General features: G+C 46.5%; 3 long non-coding RNA genes across 5 annotated transcripts; 2 read left to right on the top strand and 1 right to left on the bottom strand.

The window, feature by feature from the left end:
* The first annotated feature begins 8,892 nt into the window (after window positions 1-8,892).
* Window positions 8,893-21,763, top strand: LOC147577089 (uncharacterized). Of its 3 annotated transcripts, XR_015256007.1 has the most exons (4): window positions 8,893-11,193; window positions 14,243-14,329; window positions 15,975-16,083; window positions 21,527-21,763. It is a non-coding gene; the product is annotated as an uncharacterized LOC147577089 (long non-coding RNA). The 3 variants fall into 3 exon arrangements; XR_015256008.1 differs by lacking the exon at window positions 15,975-16,083; XR_015256006.1 differs by lacking the exons at window positions 8,893-11,193; window positions 14,243-14,329; window positions 15,975-16,083 and adding an exon at window positions 16,739-17,458.
* On the bottom strand, window positions 16,114-18,478 carry LOC147577090 (uncharacterized). The gene is made up of 2 exons (XR_015256010.1): window positions 17,360-18,478; window positions 16,114-16,865 (listed from the first exon to the last, which is right to left on the bottom strand). It is a non-coding gene; the product is annotated as an uncharacterized LOC147577090 (long non-coding RNA).
* A 113-nt stretch (window positions 21,764-21,876) lies between the features above and the next one.
* Window positions 21,877-23,148, top strand: LOC147577088 (uncharacterized). The gene is made up of 2 exons (XR_015256009.1): window positions 21,877-22,328; window positions 22,679-23,148. It is a non-coding gene; the product is annotated as an uncharacterized LOC147577088 (long non-coding RNA).

Below are 23,148 nucleotides of genomic sequence, written 5' to 3'. Positions count from 1 at the left end.
TCTGTGCTGACAGCTCAGAACCTACTTGAGATTCTTTGTCTCTCTCTCTCTCTGCTCCTCCCCTGCTCATGCAGGCTCTCTCTCTGTCTCTCTCCCTCTTAAAAATAAATAAATAGGGGCATCTGGGTGGCTCAGTCAGTTAAGCGTCCGACTCTTGATTTTAGCTCAGATCATGATCTCATAGTTTGTGAGTTTGAGCCCCACTCTGCACTGATGGAACAAAGCCTTCTGGGATTCTCTCTCTCCCTCTGTCTCTACCTGCCACCCACCACTTGTGTACTCTCTCTCTCTCAAAAGTAAATAGATAAACATTTTAAATAAATAAATAAGCTTAAAAAACTGATTATTTATGTTCAATGAAGAACAGTATGGAAAAAAATTAACAGAAAAATAAAATGGGAGAATATAGTTGTAGTGTCTAACACTGATAGTTGAATAATATCTAGAATGTACAACAGACTCTTTCAAACCAACAAGAAAAAGAGGAACCCCAGCAGGAAAATAAACAATTTCTAAGAGACAAAACCAAGCAGGCTAACAGACATATGCTGGGATGCTCAAATTCAGTAGGAATTAGAGAAATATAAAGTAAAACAGCACTGAGATTTCACTCTACACCTTTTAGGCAAAAATTAGAAAGATGCATAATGCCAAGTGTTGGTGGGAATTGGGGCATAGGATCTTACAGGCCCCGCTGGCAGGAATGATACAGAAATTCTGGAGAGCGATCAGGCATTTCTTAGTGAAACTAAGAATATGCATACCCTGTACCACAACATTTATCCCTGGTTATGTGTCCCAAAGGAATCTTCCTACTGGCCCATATGGGAACGCGGATGAGAGTGTTGATTATCATCTGATTTGTGTTGCCGGGTAACTAGAGACGGTCTGAGTGTGCACACTGTGGGAGTGTGCAGGTGAAATGGCGGAGGACCAGGCACCTGCCCTGGGACAGAAAGCGAGAGGGACCCGGTGGTAGTGTCAGGTTACACTTAACTGACAGCAGGTTTCTGCAGCAACTGCCGGAAGAAAAGAGAGGACATGGGGCGGAAAAGCTGGACGGCCACTGCCTATGGTCGTCAGATTTAGCAAATTGTGGTGAATTTGTTTTCATCTGTGAGAATGTACTCAGAGCTGTGAACTTAAAAAAAAAAAAAAGCACCAGGAGCTTGTTCTCCCGCTGCTTGCACACGCCTTCACAGAAAGAGCAGCGATGGGTGATGCCTGCACAGAGGCTACAGCTTCCTCAAGCTCCATAAGCAGCCAGTGAATTCCCAGGATGCCAAGACCCTGTAGGAAGTTCCTGCTTCCATAAACCAAGACACAAGTGCCTGCTGACTGTTGCCAAACAATGAAATTTCGAGTAAATTAAAAAAAATTTTTTTAATGTTTATTTTTGAGACAGAATGAGAGAGAGAGAGAGAGCGCGCGCGCGCACGCGAGCTCGAGTGGGGGAGGGGCAGAGAGAGAGGGAGACAGAGTCTGAAGCAGGCTCCAGGCTCTGAGCTGTCAGCACAGAGCCTGTTGCGGGGCTCAAACCCACAAACTGTGAGATCATGACCTGAGCAGAAGTCAGATGCTTAACAGACTGAACTGCCCAGGCGCCCCTCCACTGAGTACATTTTAAAGATCTAATGGGCTTTATTCAGTGATTCATGCATCAGGCGGCATCCCATCTAGAGAACAGGAGCTCCAAGGAGCTGAACGAAATGAAAACCTTTCATAGGCAGAAGGGGGTGAGATGAGGAAGTTACTAGTGAAGAGTGGATTGTTTGCTGCAAGGTCACCTTCCCTTGGGGGACCCTTGGGGGTGCATCAGGCTGATTGCCTCTCTAGTGCCGACCAGGTAATTCCAGATTGTCCGATTTAAGATTCTACTCCTGGAAGAGGCTGAAACTGTAACTAATTTGGGTAATAGGTCTCAGTTTGGTGACATGGGCTTAGCACAAGTGACGCCATATGGGGCCTGTTGTCTCTCTCTCTTTTTTTTTTTTTTAACACCATCTATGATGCTCTAACTAGTGATGTTGGGGTCTACCCTTCTTGTATTTCTGGATATTAAAAGCCAACCTGTTTATGAAAAGGGCGAACTTGCCTGAGTTTGAATCCACTCCACCTCTTACCAGCTGTGGCCTCTCTGTGCCTGAGACATCTCATCTGTAAAACAAAGATTAGAATACAACCTGCGTCAGAAGGCTTTTAGTGGAGAGTCACGAGTTAATTCTGTAAAGTATTTAACCCATGTCTGGCACTTAATAAGGGATAGAAAAAATACTGGCCATTATTATCAAGGCCACTTGGGATTTCTCCCTCTTGGTCCAGGTGAACCCAGATCTATTTTATATCTACTAACACCACCTACCTTTGGTAAGAGTCCCGTTTCATGCGTGCACATGGAGTCAAGTCCGGCTGCCATCCTTGGATGGGAGGAAAAACGAGTCCACTTCTAGCTCTGGAGGATTTAACAAAGCTAGAAGCTGTTGTCTTTCAAAAATTCCCCCAGGGCAACATATAAAAATGCTGTAATTAATATTGCTTTCAACAGCAACAACAATAACAACAACAACAAAGGGCGAAGCTGAAGCACCAGAGTAATATAAATAATGAAACTGACACCACTGGCTCCTGGGAGGTGAGATTTATTTCATTTTTTCTTTTATTATTATTATTATTATTATTATTTATAAATGCTTATTCATTTTTGAGAGAGAGAGAGAGAGAGAGAGAGGGAGGGGCAGAGAGAGAGACAGAGACAGAGAGAGAGAGGGAGGGACAGGGGATACCAAGAGGACTCTGCACTGACAGCAGAAAGCCCGATGTGGGGCTCCTGACTCACCAACCAAGGGAGAATGACCTGAGCTGAAATCTCAAGACCTGACGTTCAACCGACTGAGCCACCCAGGCACCCTAAGGGAGGTGAGACTTCAACCCAGGCATTTTGGTGCCACTGTTTCTAGAACTCACGTTCTGCTGCCTGTGCCTCTGTCCTTCCCAGGGCCCTGCTGTCTAAGGCAGGGCAGGAGGGTGAACGTATCCTCAGGCTTTTGCCTTTTAATTGGCAACATGTGGAGCTATGAAGGCCCCCAAAGCCCAGAGGAATGAAGCTATATGGATATAAATAGTGGGCAGTGGTATTAAGATTTTAGGCTTAAGCACTCAGCCTGGCAACATCTTCCTCCTAAAAACATTGTCCCAGCAAGCATCCCCCTCCCTCCCAGTTAAGACTGCTCAATAATAATGATAATAAGACCAAACATGACAGAGTGCTTACGAGATGCCAACCCTGTACTAAGTGCTTCACATGTGTTATCTCATTTAATCGGCTAAACAATCAGCAGGGTCTTGTTATTACCCACACTCCCATTTTTCAGATGAGGAAACTGAGGCTTGGAGAACAGACGTTAAGGTGGCTAGGAAGCTGCTGAGAGATCAGAGGAGCCCCATCGCTAGCTCCTGTAACATTTTATTTTCCAGAATGCCTCCTGAGGCACTAGCTTCACCATAAATCTGCACCCAACTATCGCCAAGACCATAATAGTAGGAAGTCAAATGACGGCTTTAATAAAGACATAGAACACATAATTTTATGTTTCCAAAGCTGTATTTGCTCTAATCTGCACCAGAGTGGGAAGGAAGAAATAGTGTTAACCTTCATTAGTCAGTCCTCCCCCACCAGCCTGATTCAGCCCCACAAACAATAGATATAATTACACTGAACAATCGTGTGTTTATTTCCACGTCTAGACACAGAGCTCACATTTGAAAACAAAAGAGAACTGAAAAGAGAAAGCATCCTGCTGCTTTTTAATTCTCTGTGTCAAACTTTTTCTCAGCCTGGATGCTTCTCTTGTGATCAGGAGATATATATAGTTAGAGGATCAGGACTTTCCGAGAAAGTCTTTTTGGAGAGGAATTGGTGTTAGGAATCAGACAATAATATATTTAAACAGCCTCTAGTCTGAGTAGAAACAAATCATTTTAAAGACTGTGAATGGATGCTAAAACTAGTGAGTGAACGTTTGATGAAGAATAGGTTATTTACATAGTATCAGAGTTCTCCTCACAAATTATATAGTGATTATAAAGTGGAGAAGAGCAAAGTGACCATGGCAAAGCGTGGCACACACCAACTGTATCAAGTGACCCAAGTTAATGTCACCAGTATCGGGACAAACCAACATCGGGACAAACCAACATCGGGAAAACACATCAGGTGCCTCCCTGAGACAGAGACACCATTTCCTCCCAAATGCATAACCTGAATCTAATCCTGAAGAAACTTCAGATTAACTCAGATTGAGGGACATTTTACAAAATAACTGGCCCGTATTCTCGAAAAGCGTCACTGTCATGAAAGTCAAAGACTGAAGAACTGTTTTCAGACTAAAGACGTATGAACTACAACCGAGTGGTTTTTACTGCATTCACAGAGGGTGCAACCATCACCACTCTCTGATTTCAGAACGTCATCATCACCCCAGAAAGAAACTCCCAAGCCCCTTGGCAATCACTCCCCATCTCCCCTCCCTCCCTCCCTGCCAGTGCCTGGCAACCACTGATCTACTTTCTGTATCTGTGGATTTGCTATTCTGGACATTTATGAACAGAATTCTATAATATGTGGTCTTTTATGCCTGGCTTCTTTCACTTCGCCTGTGCCCAAGGCTCATCCGTGGCATCACAATTATCAGGACTTTCTTCCTTTCTATGATCAAATGACGTTATGTTGTGTGGAGAAGCCACATTTGGTTCATCCGCTCATCACTTGACAGACGTTTATGTTGTTTCCATTTTTTGGCCGTTATGAATAATGCTGCTATGAACATTTATGTATAAGTATTTGCCGGAACATAGGTTTTCAGTTCTGTTGAGTATATATCTAGGAATGCAACTGTTAGGTCCTATGGTAACTCAGGTTTTGAGGAACTGCCAGGCTGCTTTTGAAAGTGGCTACACCGTTTTACATTTCCTCCCCAAATGTACATTCCAGTTTCCCCACATTCTCACCAACATTTGCCTTGTCTGTCTTTTTATCACAGCCATCCTAGTGGGTGAGAAGTGGTATCTCTTTATGGTTTTGATTCACCTCTCTCTAATGACTCATGTGCTTATTGGAGATTTGGATATCTTTGGAGAAGTTTCTGTTCATATCCTCTGTCCATTTAAAAATTTTTTAATGTTTATTCATTTTTGAGAGACAGAGCCCAAGTGCAGGAGGGGCAGAGAGAGAGGGAGACACAGAATCGTCTGACTTCAGGTCACAATCTCGCAGTTTGTGGGTTCGGGCCCTGCGTCAGGCTCTGTGCTGACAGCTCAGAGCCTGGAGCCTGCTTCAGATTCATCAAAACTAAAAACTGTTGTACATGGAAAGACACTATCAAGAAAACGAAAGACCAGAATCTGAAGCAGGCTCCAGGCTCTGAGCTGTCAGCATAGAGCCTGACGCAGGGCCCGAACCCACAAACTGCGAGATTGTGACCTGAAGTCAGACGCTCAACTCGACTGAACCATTCAGGCTCCCCTCCTCTGTCTATTTTTAAATTGTCTTTTTATTGTTCTTTTATTGTTGAATTGTAATAGTTCTTTTTATATTCTGAATACTAGACCTTTCCCAGATAAATGATTGCAAATATTTTCTCCCATTCTGTGCGTAGTCTTTTCGTTTTCTTGATAGTGTCTTTCCATGTACAACAGTTTTTAGTTTTGATGAAGTCACATTTATCATTCCCCCCCCCTTTTGCTGCTGTGCTTTAAGCGTCATATCTAAGAAATCATTGCCTAATCCACGGCCCAGAAGATGTGTGTCTACGGTTTCTCTTAAGAGTTTTATAGTTTTAGCTTCTTTGGATTTTGAAGGCAAAACTATACCATATCTGAGTGTGCTACTCCAACCCACTGGCTGTAAAGAAGTCGGTTTTGAGTGGTCTCTCCCAGCAATAAAACACTATGCAGCAAACCCAGGCTGTGGTATAAGCCATCCTGCCACTTGGTCCTTTTGTCATAACACTTGAATATTCTTTGCTAAGTAAAAGTACCAGACGGAGCCTCCAGGGTGGCCACAGTAGGAACATCATAGCATGGATGGTTACGGTTTTGGAGCAAAGCCATGCCCTCTTATGCTTTTAATTGTTCTTCTTTCCAGGAAAGGTTTCTAGTTTGCTACTAAGCCCTGATAGAAGCTGAATGTTTGACTATGGGAAATCAAGTAAGCCTACGAACTGGATGCTCTCTGATCAGCCAAGGCATGAGGTCAGTCACATGCAGCATCAGTCCATGGTCAGAGGGTGGTGGTCTCTGTGAGGTCAGACTGAAGCGGGTCTAGAAGGCATAAACAAGATGTGTAAGCAGGTGGCTCACACCTGGTAGACACCTGCTCCTCCTTCGACACCTGCTCCTGCTGCATTGCTGCCCCTGCATCAGTCCACACCCATTGCCTCATGGAGAGTTTCCTAGGAGCAGCTTTGGAGCAAGAAAAAGCTCATTCTTGGTTTACAGATTGGTCTGCACAAAATGTTGACTAACAGCTGCTGTACTGGACATTGCAAATATATCTGTCATTGCAGAAAGTGTATTAGTGCTGGCTAGATCTGGCTGATTGCATTCTTCATGGTGTATTTAACATTTTCCTTTGCCAACTCCTATAGTTGGGTCTAGAGGTTCAATTTGCTTTGTGTTTGGTTTTGTTTGTTTGTTTGGCCAGACTACTTCATGAATCGTATTGTCTTCTTCAACTAGCAGGCTCGTAATGACTGGTTGCCCCTCTTGTCATCAGCTGCTGTTAATTAATAATAGATCCATTATTCCATTAGGCTCTGAAAATTAGTGATATTCTAAATTTGTCATTTCTTCTTGATGTATTGGCTGGAATACCTCTATACAGAACACTTCCTCTCATATACCTCACTTCCCCAAGTAGAGGTACTGGAAAGACAACATACATAGCTGATTCTTTACTTTTATTTTCAAGGTTTCCAAATGAATTTGTTTCCTAACGCTTTGCAACAATCACCAAATAATATTTTAAGTGCCACTGTGGACTTGGGCATTTAATTTATTTTATGTGTTTTGATCCGTTGAATTTTTAGAGGCTCAGATTGTCTTCTGTTTGACCCGTGCCTCCTCTTTACTTTGGCTCCTGAACACTTTTGACATCAATCTCTTTGATAACTTCCTTACTAGCTCATCTGACAAGATGTTCCAGGCTTATTTTATACCTTGTATTTTTTATCCCAGAGTTGGAAGCAGCCATTTCCTTCAAAGAGCCTTTATTTCCCAGTGGGAAATGGTCTTTGAAAGCCACGCTCTGGGTCTAGGGGGTGCTCATTTGTTTCTAGACCCTTTGAATGAGCAGACCTAGGAAATACAGAATAGAAATACCAACAACCTCAGAAAAATGCACTAGAACTTTGGGAAGATGGTTGACAAGAAAAGGAAATGCAGGTGTCTTCTAATCATATGAAAAGAGGCTCAATCTCATTTGTAATAATAGATTATTAAACTGATCCTGACATACAATTTCTCATCTCCCATATTAACAAAATTCAAAGGTTTGACAACACACTCTTGGCAAGGCTGTGCTGAAACAGGCACTCAGATCTTGCTCATGGAAATGCAAACTGGTAAAGTCCATATGGAGGGAAATTTGTTCAGTAAAATTACATAGGAGTTTATTTTGTGCCCCAGTAGTCCAACTTATGCGACTCTTTCTCAGAACACTCTGGCAAAAATATGAGCAGACATAGGCATGAAGCCACTCACTGCACACAAAAGATGAGAAACCACCCAATGTCTATAAGACAAGGCAGGATACATCTATATGATGGAGTGCTATGTGGCTATAAAAAGGAATGAAAAAGATTTCTGTAGGCGCTATGAAATGATATCTAAAACATATGATTCCACACAAAAAAGAGAAGGAAAGAAGTGTGTAGAGTATGCAACATCATATCTATGTGGAGGGAGGGCCTCAAATATACATGTACAAAAATATACATATGTGTGACACACACAAAAACATTTGGTCTCTGCCTTCGGGTCCTGACACAGAGCTCTCTTAAAACTCCTGTAATTTTCTGAGTGATGGGGGTGACTGGAGTGTCTTTTACAGAGCTCCTAAATATCCTGGCATTTCCTGGTAGGAGAGCCTTTTGTTTTAATGAGGCAACTCTTGGTGGGCTCCTAGTCAGCTTTAGGATGGGGGCTGGTCAGACCAAGCCATGCCAGATCAAGACCAAGCCATGATCGGAAGCTTGGAACTTTCAGCCCCACCCCCTCCTATCCCCTCTGGAGGGTAGAGGGGCTGGAGACTGAGTTAATCAGGCTTAGTGATGAGGCCTCCATAAAAATCCCTGAACTATGGGGTTTGGAGAGCTTCTGGATTGCAAATACATTCACCTGGGAGGAGGGTGGTATATCCCAAACTCCATGAGGACAGAAGTTCCTGCACTCAGGACCCTTCCAGATCTCATCCTTTGCATGTCTTCTTCTGGCTGTTCACCTATATACTTTGTAATATCTCTTACAATAAGCTGGTAAACATACAAAATGTTTCCTTGTGTTTTGTGACCCATTGCAGCAAATTACCTAACCTGAGGGGTTGGGATTGTGCAAATCCCTGACTTTGTAACCAAGTCAGACAGAAGGTGAATAGCCTGGGAACCCATTACTTGTGACCAATATTTGAAGAGAGTCTAACACTCTGGGTAGTGATAGGGTAGAATTAAAACACCATGTTGGAATCTGGAGACTTGGAAAATTTGTTGGCGTAGGGGGAAAACACTCACACGTTTAGTGTCAGAAATGTACCCGGTAGAGACACATTTTTTTAAATTTAAATTATTTTTTTAAATGTTTATTTTTGAGAGAGAGTGTGCATGGGGGAGGGGCAAAGAGAGAGGGGGACAGAGGATCTGAAGTGATCTGCATCCACAGCATCAAGTCCCATGCGTAGAGCTGAAGTCGAACTCTTAACAGACAGCCTCCCAGGGGCCCCCAGTGTTTGTTTGTTTATTAATATGTCAGTACATACTCAAATATGTATGTCAGTATATAGTCAAATCTAGAAAAACACAAGGCTCCCTCATTTCTGACTGCTGAAATTACTGAGAAATAGCGCCTCTCTGCTGGGGATACCTTGCTGATAGCAAAGAAACATGAAGTAGATGTGGTCCATTCGGAGACAGTGGAGGAACAGACCGTATAGGAATGAAGCCATTTGGGAAGAAAAAGCGGTCAAACGGAGAGATCATAACCCACATCTTCTGGAAAACTAAATCTGGTCAGTTCAACCTCTACACCTTTCTCGATCAAGTGAACCAATATCCCACAGCAAAATAAAGGTAAGTGCAACACAACAAACCACGCACGATTTCCCCTATGCAGGTAAAGGTGGAGGAGTGGGGACTGGCTTTGGCAGGACCTGCTTGGGGGGGCGGCTGGGGTGGCCTCCAGTAAAGAGACACCTGGGAGCCTGGCTGACCAGTCAGCCTGGGAACCTATTCTGCAGCCAGTCCAAATGAGGACTGCCGGTCGCCAAGTTCAAGCTGCCATCCCAGGAAAAGTTTCCTGACGTGGGCTTCGTCTTCCATGGCCGGGACATGCTGGGGGTTCTGGACCCACCGGAGCTCCGACGGCCCAAGGGGACTGGCTGTCCTCAGCAGGCTGAAGGGATGCCTACTGACTATGTGCCAGCCCCAGGGTTCAGGGGGGCCGGGGACCTGGAACAAGGCAAGGGTCTGGAAAGACTGGGTCACAGGGGGTCGTTGGGCGTACAGGGCACCCGTGTGATGCAGAGTGCCACTCGACACCAATGGGCACACCCCGCCCAGGGCAGAGGTGGAGAAATCTGAACTCTGGACTGCCCTGGCAGGGTGGGGCCGCACACAATGATATTGGGGTTCCCTGGGATGAGAGACGCCCCGGAGGGCCTTGAGGGCTGGAGGAAACCTGGAGGCAATCGAGCAGCTACTCCAAATGGGGACTGAAAGTCCCCAAAGGTCTGGGATATAAGCCCTGAGGTGTGTGGGCTCTGGATGCCTCGAGGCCATTTAGGCGTTTGGGGTCCTGCAAGTTCCACGAGGTGTCTGGGTTGGCCTTCCCTGAGACACGGGGAGCCTTGATGGCTGGGGGGAGCCCGGGACCGCATGAGGCAGACACTTGCTGGCTTGAGCTCCCTGCACCCTGAGACCACGCGGAACAGGCGGTGGGTCAGTCCAGGAGCTTCCTGGGCCTGGGGCTCCCCCACCTCCCCCGGGGATAGCCCAAGGCCGGTCCCAAGGGCAGGTGAGTGGACTGCGCACGCGCCGCTGGCCGCCTGGGTCGCGTGAGCCCCGGGACCTGCAACAGGGCTGATGGAGGCAGAGGCAGGGGCACAGGAGACGGCTATCTGGATACCCGGTGTCTGCCTGGTGCCATGCCTCCTTTGACAGCAAAGCCCACATTCGCCCCTGAAGGCAAGGCCGGAGGAAAGTGGGTCGCCTTGCCGGGGAGGGGGCCTGGACCACTGGCCAGGACTTCCAGCAATGGGAGACACCTGGAGCCTTGGTTGCTGAGAAGCCAGGCCCTATCACGTAGCTAGCCCGAGTGGAGTCTGAGTGTGGCCGGTTGAAGGCTGCCCATGGCAGAAGGAACTTCAGAGTTGAGGTTTCTTCGCTGGAAGGCCATGTAGGTGTTTTGGGGCTCGCCCCAGCTCCGTGGGCCTGCAGGACCCAGGTTGCCCTGGTGAGGTCCTGGGGCCTTTACTGTGCAGGCGCAAGCGGCCTGCTTAAAGGGCATTGCGAGCGAGACCTGGGTCAGGACAAGGGTGTGGAGAGGCCTTGGCCCATTTGGGGGGCTGTCCGGGCCTCAGGGCATTTGCCTACTTCCGCGTCCTCCATTACGCATGCGCCTCCCCCCTACACAGAGAGCTGGAGGAGGGTGCGTGCGTGGGTTGCCTTTGGCAGGACCTGCCTGAAGGGCCGCTTGGCTGGCCTCCGTCCAGAGACGACACCTGGGCCCTGGGCGACTGGTCAGCGTGGGACCCGGTCAGACAGCCTAGGAGGATGGGGTGTGCCCGCGGCCCATCTGAAGCTGCCACCCCCGCAAGACTTGGGGGCAGGGAGGCTGCCACGTCTCTGAGGGCGATGAGGCCGGTTGTGGACCCACCCGAGCTCCGATGGCCCGGACGTTCCCCGCTGGCCCGAGCAGGCTGATGGGGTGAGTGCTGCCTTACCGACGGGCCCACGGGCACGGTTCAGGGGGAGCCAGAGACCTGGCACAGGGCAGGAATGCGGGCAGAGCCGGTCACGGGAGCGGGCTGTTGCTGGAACCAGTCACGTGCCTGAGTCCAAGCGCGACAGTTCAGCGGGGCACACGTCGTCCCCGTCCCCAACGCCCCCCGCCCCCCCGCCCCCAACTCGCGCCCAGGGCGGAGCCGGGAGAGCCCGGGCTCCCTTCCCGCTGGGGGCTGGGGGCGGGGCGGAAGGGGCCCTGGAATAGCACACACCTGGGACCCCAGCGGTCGGCCAAGCCAAACGGAAACTGCCTGTTGTCCATGTCATCGTGCCGCCTCGGCCGCGCAAAGCGTTGGCCACCGTGGGCTCCCTGCACCCCGAGTCCAAGCGAGCTGGTTGGAGCCGTGCGCCCCCTGCCGCGCCACACGCCTCCTGACTGGCCCCTTGTTCGGAGGCCTGGCGCGCCCCCTGCCGCCCGAGGCGGGCGCGCCAGGTGTGGCCGGGGCACTGCACTGGCGCTCGGAGGCAGGTCACGGGGGCCAGGGAGCCCTGGACCCGGAACAGGGCCGCCGTAGGGCGAGGCCAGGGTGCCAGGAGCCAGGCCTCCGCGGGGAAGCGGGATTCTGCCCGGTTCCAAACCGTGTTTGACCCCAGGGCGCCTGTATTGCCCCTGAAGGCCAGGCTGGAGGAAAGACGACTACTTTGGGAGAGCGAGGGGCCTGGGTGAGTGGCCTGGGCTTCCCGCAGCAGGAGCCCCCGGGGGCCTTGGTTGCTCTGGGCGCCAGGGCCCCTATGGGGGAGGGAGCCAGTTCCCATGGAGGCCGACCGGGGCCCGCTGAGAGCTGTGGCCATGGCGGTGGCAAGAACTTGAGGGGCAGCTTTTGTCTGGCAAGAGGCTATGCAGGTGCTCTGGGAGCTGCCCCGGGGGTCCAGGTGCCCGAAGGGGGCTGCCGCGGTGCGGTGCGTGCAGCACTTGCTCAGGCCAGGCAGGTTCAGGGGAGCCCGGGACCTGGACCCTGGCGGGTGTGTGGAGAAGCCCTGGGGTGGTATCTGCCCTGGGTGGGTGGCAAAAGACACCTGCCGGCTTCCAAGGGCTGAGGGGCACAGCCGCCCTTCCCCCTCTAGGTAGAGCTGGAGTTAGTGTGGACTGCCCACGGCCCTACCTTCTCGGAGGGCTGCCTGGGTGGCCTCCAGAAAGAGCCTGGCTGACCAGTCAGCCTGGGAACCTATTCTGCAGTCAGTCCAAATGAAGACTGCCGGTCGCCAAGTTCAAGCTGCCATCCCAGGAAAAGTTTCCTGACGTGGGCTTCGTCTTCCATGGCCGGGACATGCTGGGGGTTCTGGACCCACCAGAGCTCCGATGGCCCAAGGGGACTGGCTGTCCTCAGCAGGCTGAAGGGATGCCTACTATGTGCCAGCCCCAGGGTTCAGGGGAGCCAGGGACCTGGAACAAGGCAAGGGTCTGGAAAGACTGGGTCACAGGGGGTCGTTGGGCATACAGGGCACCCGTGTGATGCAGAGTGCCACTCGACACCAATGGGCACGCCCCCGCCCAGGACAGAGGTGGAGAAATCTGAACTCTGGACTGCCCCTGGCAGGATGGGGCCGCACACGATGATGTTGGGTTCCCTGGGATGAGAGACACCCTGGAAGGCCTTGAGGGCTGGAGGAAACCCGGACACCATCAGGCCAAATGGGGACTGAAAGTCTGTGTCCCTGTTATCTGATTCGCAGTTAATGTTAGGGATTAATGTGTTTGAGGAGCAATATTGGTATACCTTGTGAACGGCCCTAAACCAGATTTATCGGGTTCCTTTGTTGTGTTCTTCACGGGATTGAAGGTGCAATTTGGACACCTGTTAGTGGGTTTGGGACTCTGGATCTCATTTATGAGCTTCACTCCTGAAGGACTCATCCAGAGGAGCAGGTGTTCCTATGAGGGAAGTATAAGCCCTAAGCCTCATATCAGACTGCTCTGGGAAATCCCAATAATTAGTAAAATTCCATAGTTTTTGTATGTCTTCAGTAATACCACAAAAAAAGTTAGGCTGCGATGGTGTTGTTAGTGGGGGCAGAGGAAAGAAGACTAGAAAACTATCTCTATCAGCTGTTTTCCTACGTAGGAACAATGAGCTGGAGTGTTTATGGTGAATAACAGCAGAGGAAATGATTTCATCCACTCGAGGGGCTTTTGAATGGACAATAGGATTGAAGAAATAGAACAGCAGAGCTAGTGCAGAGTAAAATGGTTCCAGGACAGACGTGAGGACCCCTATTCGTCCCATGGGTGCCGCTGGGACAGAAGTGCCAGGTCAGCGAATGGCGCCCAGGTGTGTTTGTATTTGTCATCTGGTGCTGGTGGCGTCTCCTCCCAAGCCGCTGGTGTGGGTGCCATTTTTGCTCTGGAGTGGTGCATCCAAGGCACGACCTCTTCTAGTTTTAGAGAAGAAAGTGTGGTTGTTAGTACCAAGCGGAGCCCTGTCCATACTGGGTGTCGTTGGTCCTGTGGTGACCCACTCCTCCAAGTGTTGAGGTACACCAATCCCCAGGTTGCTAGGAGAGAGGTTAATTTTAGTAGGTAGAGGGAGGCAAAAGTTTCCCTACGCATTGAGCGCCTCCACCATGCATTGGGGATTAGTTACATGTTTCATGGCCAGAGAAACCTGGGGGTCTGATGGTGAGGAAGAGACGGAGCTCTCAGGAAAGGGCCTCCCGTAAGTCATCTCGAACAGGCTATGTTTTACTTTACCCTTTCGGGTGGCTCTTATCCTGGTTGAGAGCTATCGGTAATGATTTTAACCATTTTTCCTGTTTCTTGGCATAACTTTGCCAGGGTCTTTTTTTGAGGGTTCTGTTAGCCCGTTCTGTGTTTCTAGAGGACTGAAGTCTCTAGGTGGAATGTAAACTTCATTGAATGTGCAGATCTTTTGCTGCCTTAGAAGTGAGTTTAGAACCCCAACCTGGGTAACGCAAGTCAGGAAATTCTCTTTTCAAAAGGCCGTGGTGATTTATTTGTCCTCTCTGTCTTGCAGGGAAAAGTTTCAACCCATCCAGTGAAGGTATCTACAAATACCAAGATGTATTTGAAACCCCAGGGACCAGGGACATGACAGCAAAAGGTATTTGCCAGTCTTCCCCAGGTAGTGTCCCACAAATCTGAGCTGCCCTGACTAGAGGGGCCTGGTTTGTCCTGCAGTAGATGCACTGGTTGCTATTTTCTCAGTAGTCTCTTTTATCCCTGGAGTGTTTATAACCTTTGCCAACCATGAGCGTAAAGCTTCTTTGCCATAACAAATTGAGTCACTTGCACTCTGAAGAAACCCGTAAGCAGTTTGCTTAGGTATCCAGATTTGTTATTTACCATCTGTCCTCTGATTATTAGGGACTGCTGATAGCTCTTTATCTCCCTGCAAGAACGTATGGGAGTGAATTTATATAAAGGCACAGAGTGGGTAGTGCCTGCATCAACTGATTTATTTCCCTTTATTCCCTCTGAATTTCCTTTCCTGTGGCCCCTAAAGTGAACTCCTGCCACCTTTTTTTGGCTTGGGCACTGCTTTTAGTGGGGTGTGGATTTCTTTGCTGTGTTTGATTTCTTTCTTTCCACTATGCAATAATCCTTCCTTTCCATATGGCTCCATGGGCCCAGATTGTGGAGAAGGCATAGGTAGAATCAGTGTAGATAGTTAGTGTTCGGTCTTCACCCAACTCCAAGGCTCTGGTTAGTGCAATCCTGCCTTTTGGGCCGAGGTGCCTGGGAGCAGGCTCTTTGCCTCTACGAAGGTGTTCAGGGACACCATTGCATAACCTGTCTTTCTTTGCCTGTTCTCTATAAAAGTATTGCCATCTATAAACCAGACTTCTGCACTGGACAGGTGTTCACTTTGGAGATCTATGCAACTAGAGTAAACTTGATCAGTTACTTCTGGGCAACTATGGGTGGCTGGTTGATCAAGGTCAGGAAGTAGGGTGGGCTGGTGTCAAAGTATGACCCGGCTTCGGCTGCATCTGAGGGGTATCTGTCAGCATGGCTTGATATTGCAGTATTCTGTGTTGGGACAGCCACTGATGCCCCTTGGTTGCCAGTAAACCAGAGATCTGATATGGGGTCCAAACTGTCATAGGCTGAGCCATGGTTAGCTTTTTCACCTTTCATCAGGAGGCATGTGGCTGTTATGGCTCTCAGGCAGGGAGGCCAACCACTTGCCACTGTGTCCATCTGTTAAGAGAAATAAACTATCATTCTTTTTGAGGGCCCAGCTTTGGGTTAACACCCCTGTAGCTATTCCTTGTCTTTCATGCACATTCAAATCAAACAGCTTGTCATAGTCTGGTAATGCTATGGCCGGGGCTTTCGTAAGTATGGCTTTCACTGTATCGAAGGCTTGATCACATGATTTATCCCACTCAGATCTGTCTCAGCTTCCTGGAGTTTATCATCAAGGGATTTTGCAGTTAGCCCCAAATTAGGAATCCAGATACAGCAAAACCCAGCCATACCCCAAAACCCATGCAGTTGTTGGAGGGTTTTTGGTGGGGCTAGCTAGCATATTGCCACTTTTCTTTCTTGGGGAAGGCCTCCTTGTCCCTTGGAAATAATAAACCCCAGGTCGTTTACAGCTTAGAAATGTGGGCCTTTTCTTTTGATACCTTCTATCGCTTTCTGGCTGGGAACTTTAACATAAACACAGTATTTTTGTCAGGAATGTGAGTGGGGCTGGCTGTTAAGATGTCATCCACATACACTAGCATTCTCTTTTCCAGAGTTAGCTCTTTTGGATCTTGTCCTAAAGAGAGTGGGGAGATTTTGAATTCCTCGGAAGGACTGGTGTCCCATCCTGTGACCGAATTAATGATGTACATTTGCTTCTTGGTAAGTTGCAGATATGGACTACACCAGATGGAGTTGTCACACAAAGGAAACTTTATTTGCAGCAACTAAGGAGATCAAGGGGAATAACTTCCAAAGCCATGACTCTCCAAGAAGGGTTGAACCAATTCTTTTAACTTGGGGGTTTGAGATGAATATTCAGAGGGGGAGTTTCATCACTGCATATAAAAGGCGAACATAGGTTTGTGCATGTGCACTTAGAAAACATACCTATATATGCACCATAGGTTATGTTAACGAAGCTTATGTTCCTGCCCCAGGGCAGAGATTCTAACCTTATAATGAAGTTGAGGTAACTGTCCAGCACTTTATGGCTCAGCTGTGCAGGCGTCCCCCTGGTGGTTGAGCTCGAATTTGTCTAGGCCAGTTGGAGTTTTCTTTCTTTTTCCTGTTCCAGAAATTTGTTAGTTTCAAAAAGATGAAATCGATAGTTAAATAGGTCTAAGGCTCATAGGTCATTAGGCAGAATTCTTTGCAGCCAAAGTGCTTATTCTCTGATTTTATGCAGGTAGGTATTTATTTCCCCAGAGGAATTTATCCACGTGTAGCAGGCGGTATTCACTCTTGTCCAGACTCCTCCTCGTTCAGCCAGTAGATAATCAAGGGCTGTGCCATTATCCAAAATTACTGTAGCCAAAGAGTCCAGTGATCATCGTTGGGCTGTTAGTGCTTTGGTTGTGGGGCCAGCTAGCTCTCCTAATGTTTGGGAAAGATTCCCGATCTTGCATTGGTTGGCATTTCCTCCAATGTATGGGAGAAAGTCTCTGCCCAGGGAGGAAAACCAGAGTCATATATGTGTCCTGGAAGTTCCCATGTAGCGGCCATGGAGGCTCAATGGAGTGGACAGGAGGGGAGGCTTCTGATTTGGTATGCATATTAACAGGGACAGTGAAATGTTCCAGTGAGCATTGACCTCCAAGTGGCCAGCTGCCAACATTCATATGCCCCTGAGAAGTGCTGTCCAGAACAAACACAAATGGAACCAGGTGGAGCCTCGGGGACGCCAGCTCAGGTCTGGTTATTGATAGATTCACTAGCCGAATGTCCTGACTGACCCTTTCAAGTTATGGCTCAGAAAGTTTGAGGTAACATTCTGTGAGAGATTATTCCCTCCTAAAGGGATTTTTTTTCTAAAAACCTCACAGGGGAGTCTAGACCTGGTTTTTTCCCCCTGGGTGCAGGGAAACAGATTGTATTTAGGTAAGGAAAAGATGCGGGGAGTGAGGGAAGGGGGGCTGACAGAGGCTGAGGTGTTTACCTGAGCTGGCACGGTTACAACTGGGGAAAGGCTGAAACCAGCATGAGAACACCTGGCCGTAACAGCCTAACCCGACAGGTAACCTCCATGGGCTTATAGGTAAGTCAGCAGTGGGCCTGGGGACTGAAGAGAAAATAATTACGGGTAAGGCCAAGGGGCCTCTGACATCATAAACAGATTGGAATTTCTGGCAACCGATCCAACATTCAGAGGTTTCTGCCTTTTGCACTAGACAGAGAAATATGGAGAAGAGCATTGCGTTTTCAAGAGTAAGGGGGGTGGGGGGGAAATAACAAAGTAAGAAGCAGTGGGGAGAAAAAGGTATACTGGCTTGGCCTGGCCATCTTGGGAAAGCTGTCTCCTTCAGCTGTCATTGGCTTCAATTCCTAGAAATCTTTACGTTCAGGTCACCAGTTGGGGTACAGGTCCAGCCAGGGTTTGGTGCTGTCTTTAGATGTGACACATGAATCCAAGAGTCTGAAGTTTGGTGGCACAAGCATTGGTTGACAGTAGCTGCTATGGGTCTTCCCAGTGGAGTTGAAGAGTGTCTTTGCGGAGATGTCTTTTCCAGTAGATGAAGTCCCCAGGTTGCAAGGTGCGATGTTTAAGGTCCCCATCTCCTGGGAGCAGCAGTGTGATGACGACCAAAGTGCTGTCCTTTTAGTAGAAGCAATTAGGCCTTTCCAGTGTCGAAGTGTATCTCCTTTTATCGACTGCAGGTCAAAGAGCAGGGGCCTGGTGGGGGTGGGAGCTCTGTTACAAGGAGAAAAGATTCTTACTAAGTCTCTGCAAATACACGCATGGTCGTGAAACATGAGAACACTGGAGAAGAGTTTCAGAATCCGGAGGGATTGGGTAGGGTAGGTGTTTCAACCTTTGTTGTAAAGGTACACTTTACCAAATTACCCTACGTTATAGAGAGCTTTAAAGGAGAGGAGAAAAGGGGACCTTTAGCTCTGGAAAGCAGAATATGAAAGCAGTCAGTTTTCCATGACAGTTTTAGAAATTCTTATCAGTGCAGTGCTGTGATCTTCAGTTGATCAAAACCTGTGTTCCAGAGCATTTGTCAAAGTCTTCGTCATGAGTCGCTTTCAGGAGGAAGCTCTTGAAACAATCATCTGTAGCTGACAAAAGACGTACAAATAGCAACGGTTAGAGTTCTGAGGAGAGTTCGTTAGATCACTGACAAAGAAATTTGGTTATTTCCATGAAAAACATCTCAAGAGAACCAGAATTATGATTGATAACATTGTAGCAGGACATTAGAAATTTCAGGATTTTATAGAATTTCTGGAACACTTATAATGTATGCATATACAAATACCACAAAAAGGAGGCTTAGTATTCTTATTTCACATTGCTGCCCATGTAATATAACATATCAAATAATGCTAATTAGCGTAACATCTCCCCTTTTATATTCTCCAAGTCACTTTTAGGTCAAAAGAACTTAATTTTAGAATTTGATTTGGGGAAGTTTGTCAAAAAGTATCAAAAGGTTTTGGACACTTGACCGGGTAGGATCACAGACCATTTTGAAACAATATTTACTTGCCTATTGGATCAAAGTGACAATTAAAGATTTCAGAGGCAAATACAATGGGTTGTTACATCATTGTTGCTAAAACTTAGCTCTCTTAATATCCAGAAGACTTAGTTTACTTGAGTAATCAAACACCTGATGGTAAAGATTCACATGAAGTACAAGAAATTATTTTGATAAAACACAAAATCTTTGCTTTCTAATTAGATTTCTTTAAAAGGTAAAACCTTTCACAATATTTTATCAAAAGCAGACCAATAGTCCAAGAAAACTTTGTCCTTTTAACAGATAAGAGATCATTTTTAGTTTTACATAAGTATGTTATTGGTAGTAAGGCTTAATTTTAAAACCCTTATAATAACAATTTAACTTTTAGCCAACTTGACCAGATATAAAAGTCCTTTCTCAAGATTCTTTTTACACAAACCTTCTACACCTTTTTTCTTTTTCTTCTTTTTTTTTTTTTTTTTTTTTTTTTTTGAGACCAAGAAAGAGAGCATGAGTGCACATGAGCAGAGGAGAGGGGCAGAGGGGAGACAGAGACCTGAGCTGAAATCAAGAGTCAATCGCTCAACTGACTGGGCCACCCAGGTGCCCCTACAACTTTCTATATCTATTTAGATCTGTCCTATCTTTTTTCTCATTCTGGAACAATGTATTTACTTGAGGAAAAAATTACTTTTTTTTCTACCCCCACTCCCACCCCAAAATGCACACACACAAGGATGTCCTTCATACCATTCCTTATCTAAAAAAAAAAAAAATAATAAAAAAATAAAAATCCTGTTTTCCTTTTCATATATGCCCATTTTCTTTCATGCTTATTATTTCCAGTGGTTTTGTTTAAAAACTTTTTTTTTTTTTGCCGACAATTTCAACTTTATCAGCTTCCAAATTTCAAAAACTTACATAGCTTATCTAGATATGATGTGCGATGGTTGTTACAGATTTACTCTCAGAGGATAGCTTAATTGCTTATGCATTACCCGAGGTTAATAGAAATTTCTATATAGTTTAAAAATTTTTTTTTTTTTTCAACATTTATTTATTTTTGGGACAGAGAGAGACAGAGCATGAACGGGGGAGGGGCAGAGAGAGAGGGAGACACAGAATCGGAAACAGGCTCCAGGCTCTGAGCCATCAGCCCAGAGCCCGACGCGGGGCTCGAACTCACGGACCGCGAGATCGTGACCTGGCTGAAGTCGGACGCTTAACCGACTGCGCCACCCAGGCGCCCCTTTTTTTTTTTTTTTTTTTTTTTTTTTTTTTTAATTTTTTTTTTCTTTTTTTTTTCCAACGTTTATTTATTTTTGGGACAGAGAGAGACAGAGCATGAACGGGGGAGGGGCAGAGAGAGAGGGAGACACAGAATCGGAAACAGGCTCCAGGCTCTGAGCCATCAGGCCAGAGCCCGACGCGGGGCTCGAACTCGCGGACCGCGAGATCGTGACCTGGCTGAAGTCGGACGCTTAACCGACTGCGCCACCCAGGCGCCCCTATATAGTTTAAAAAACAAACACCAAAACACACACAGGCTTTTCTTTGGAAATGGTAGTATGAGATTCATTGGCATCTGTGGGCTCATGCTGACAGTGCTCCGTTAGACTGGGAGTGATAGGACAGGCCAGGGCAACAGGATCCCCACGTTACTGTGGAAGAGGCTTCTCTTAAGTCACATGGGCAGAGTAAAGATTTGAAAAATGGAACCACTTCTAAACTGGTGACGGAGCTATAAGTAGCCGGGAAGCTATCAACAGAATTCCCGGCTCTGCAAACTGCTGTAAGAAAGGGGGGAAGTAAGGTCCTTTAAACAAAGATTGCTGCCTGGCTGCCAATCTGAAAAGACCAGGCAATAAAGTCTGAGCCTATCCCAGAGCGATGACAGCCTGGTCATGAGGAGTTCCCACTGTGGGCGGACAGGACAGGTGGGTGGTGGTGTTCACTCTGGCCTCTTCAGCTGGCGCTCAGACACTTTTGTTCCTCAGCCAACTGTGATATAAGAGTGGGGGCTTTCTAACATGTTGGATCATTCCAAAGTAAGAAATTAGTCTACTTTATGGTCCAGCATGTACCTGTATATAGAAAACCATCTAGGGGCGCCTGGGTGGCTCAGTCGGTTAAGCGTCCGACTTTGGCTCAGGTCACGATCTCGCGGTCTGTGAGTTCAAGCCCCGCGTCGGGCTCTGTGCTGACAGCTCAGAGCCTGGAGCCTGTTTCAGATTCTGTGTCTCCCTCTCTCTCTGACCCTCCCCCATTCATGCTCTGTCTCTGTCTCAAAAATAAATAAACATTAAAAAAAAATTAAAAAAAAAGAAAACCATCTAAATAACTGAAATAGAAGTTTAATAAACTGATGTGTATTTCCTATATTCAGTATATGCCATGAATATACTGTTCTGTATTTTATGAAATTATTTTTAATTTAGAGATACATTAAAACCTTGGGTTGCGAGTAACTTGTTCTGTGAGTGTTCTGCAAGACAAGCAAACATTTCTAATAAATTTTAATTTGATAAACGAGCAATGTCTTGCCATACGAGTAGTATGTGATGCTGAATGTCACATGATCACAACTGAGCCAATGGATCTTCTCTCTCTCTCTCACTCTCTCTTTCTCTCTGCAGGATTGCGGGTGATCATCTCCCATGCTTGGATCCTCGGTCTCAGGCCACAGTGTTTGGCAGAAATCAGTAATTTTTCAGAACATTGGAAGGTGCCCACCACTGGCACTAGTGTATTTTTGTCACTTCAAAGCACCTGTGGACAGTCCTTTGCTTTCCTTAGGGTCTGCTTTTCCACAGACCCTTTCCTCTGCTGCTTTATTGCCACTTACATTAAATACAGTATATGACAATAGTTTATTAATGCTGTACTGTAGTCAACATCCGTGTGAGCATATACAATGGCCCCCATGCAGAAAAAGGGTGAAAAGAAAGGCAGTAAGAAGGAGATGATTATGGTGCAAGTTAAGAAGGAAATCATGGAGAAGTACGAACGAGGTATGCGCATGGCCGAAATTGCGGGATTTTATAAGTCTATGTCTGCATTTCGTCTGCAGAGGGAGAGGAAAAAAAGATGGAGGAACCCCTCACTTCAGAGGAGATTAGGGAGATGTGTAAAATGTGGGGAACAGTGCAGAATTTTGTAGAAAGGCACCACCGCATAAGGCTGTTGCAGTGCGAGCGATGAATCTGTTTAACGCCAATGTCACATTTCCACGAACTCCTCCAAAGGAGGCAAAAGCAGGCGCGTTGGATAGGTTCCTTATTAAAGCTGCATCAAGAAAAGAGCTGAAATCAAGAAAAGAAAAGGATTCCACTGAGCCAACAGAGAGCAGCGATTCTCTTAGTGACAGTGAAAGTCCTGCACAACAACCCTCCTCTCTCTTGTCTCCCTCACACCAGCCACGAAGGTTTTCAAAGGCAAGTGCAGGTTAATTTATTTTTCTTTATATTTTTTATTTTCTTTATTATTTTGTATTATATTACAGTATAGTAATCATTTTTATATGAATATTTTTGGGTTGTGGAAGGAGTCATCTGAGTTTTGATTATTTTTTATGGGGAAATTTGCTTTGACATACAAGTACTTTAGATTACAAGCATGTTTCTGGAATGAATTATGCTTGCAAATCAAGGTTTTACTGTAATCTACAATATAAAGTAGGTAAAACCGAAAGTATATTATCTATTATTTATGTGGATATACATAATACAGGTATTTTCTACATAGCTGTTAATCATAATTCATCAATGCTCTGTTTGAAAAACAGGAAGTATTGGTCGACCCTTCCAGAGGAGGAGAAAGGTCTCATGGGAGCACGTGGTTTCTCATCTTCCAAGGGACGCCTGCTGCATTGCCTGAATTCAGCAGTAAATGTGCAGTTTGTGCAGAGTTTATAATGTATGCTAATTATTCTGTGTTCTTTTTGTCGTTGTTCATTATGTGTTCTCAGCTCTTCTTCCAGTATTTTACAGTATTTGTAATCTTGGGGGTTTTTCAGTGAAAACTAGGAAGCAGGCAATCATATGCCATCATAAGTTAGCACCCTGCAGTAGGATTAGCAAACTTGTAAATGTATTTCAGTCTTTTCAAGGTTAAACATGTTTATTGATAGATCCAAATATTTTTTGTGTCTCTGTGAAAATTAAAAAGCCAAGAGTATAGGCACTTATGTTTAGCATTTAATGTTTATGTTATTTGGAAATGGTTTGGGTATTCAATAAATATCCATCATTTAGTTTAA

Source organism: Puma concolor, chromosome C2 (assembly GCF_028749965.1).
Source record: "Puma concolor isolate L17-30 chromosome C2, mPumCon1.1.hap2, whole genome shotgun sequence".
Classification (NCBI taxonomy): Eukaryota; Metazoa; Chordata; class Mammalia; order Carnivora; family Felidae; genus Puma; species Puma concolor.
The sequence above is the reverse complement of the archived record's forward strand: the minus strand, read 5'-3'. Positions and strand labels throughout refer to the sequence as shown.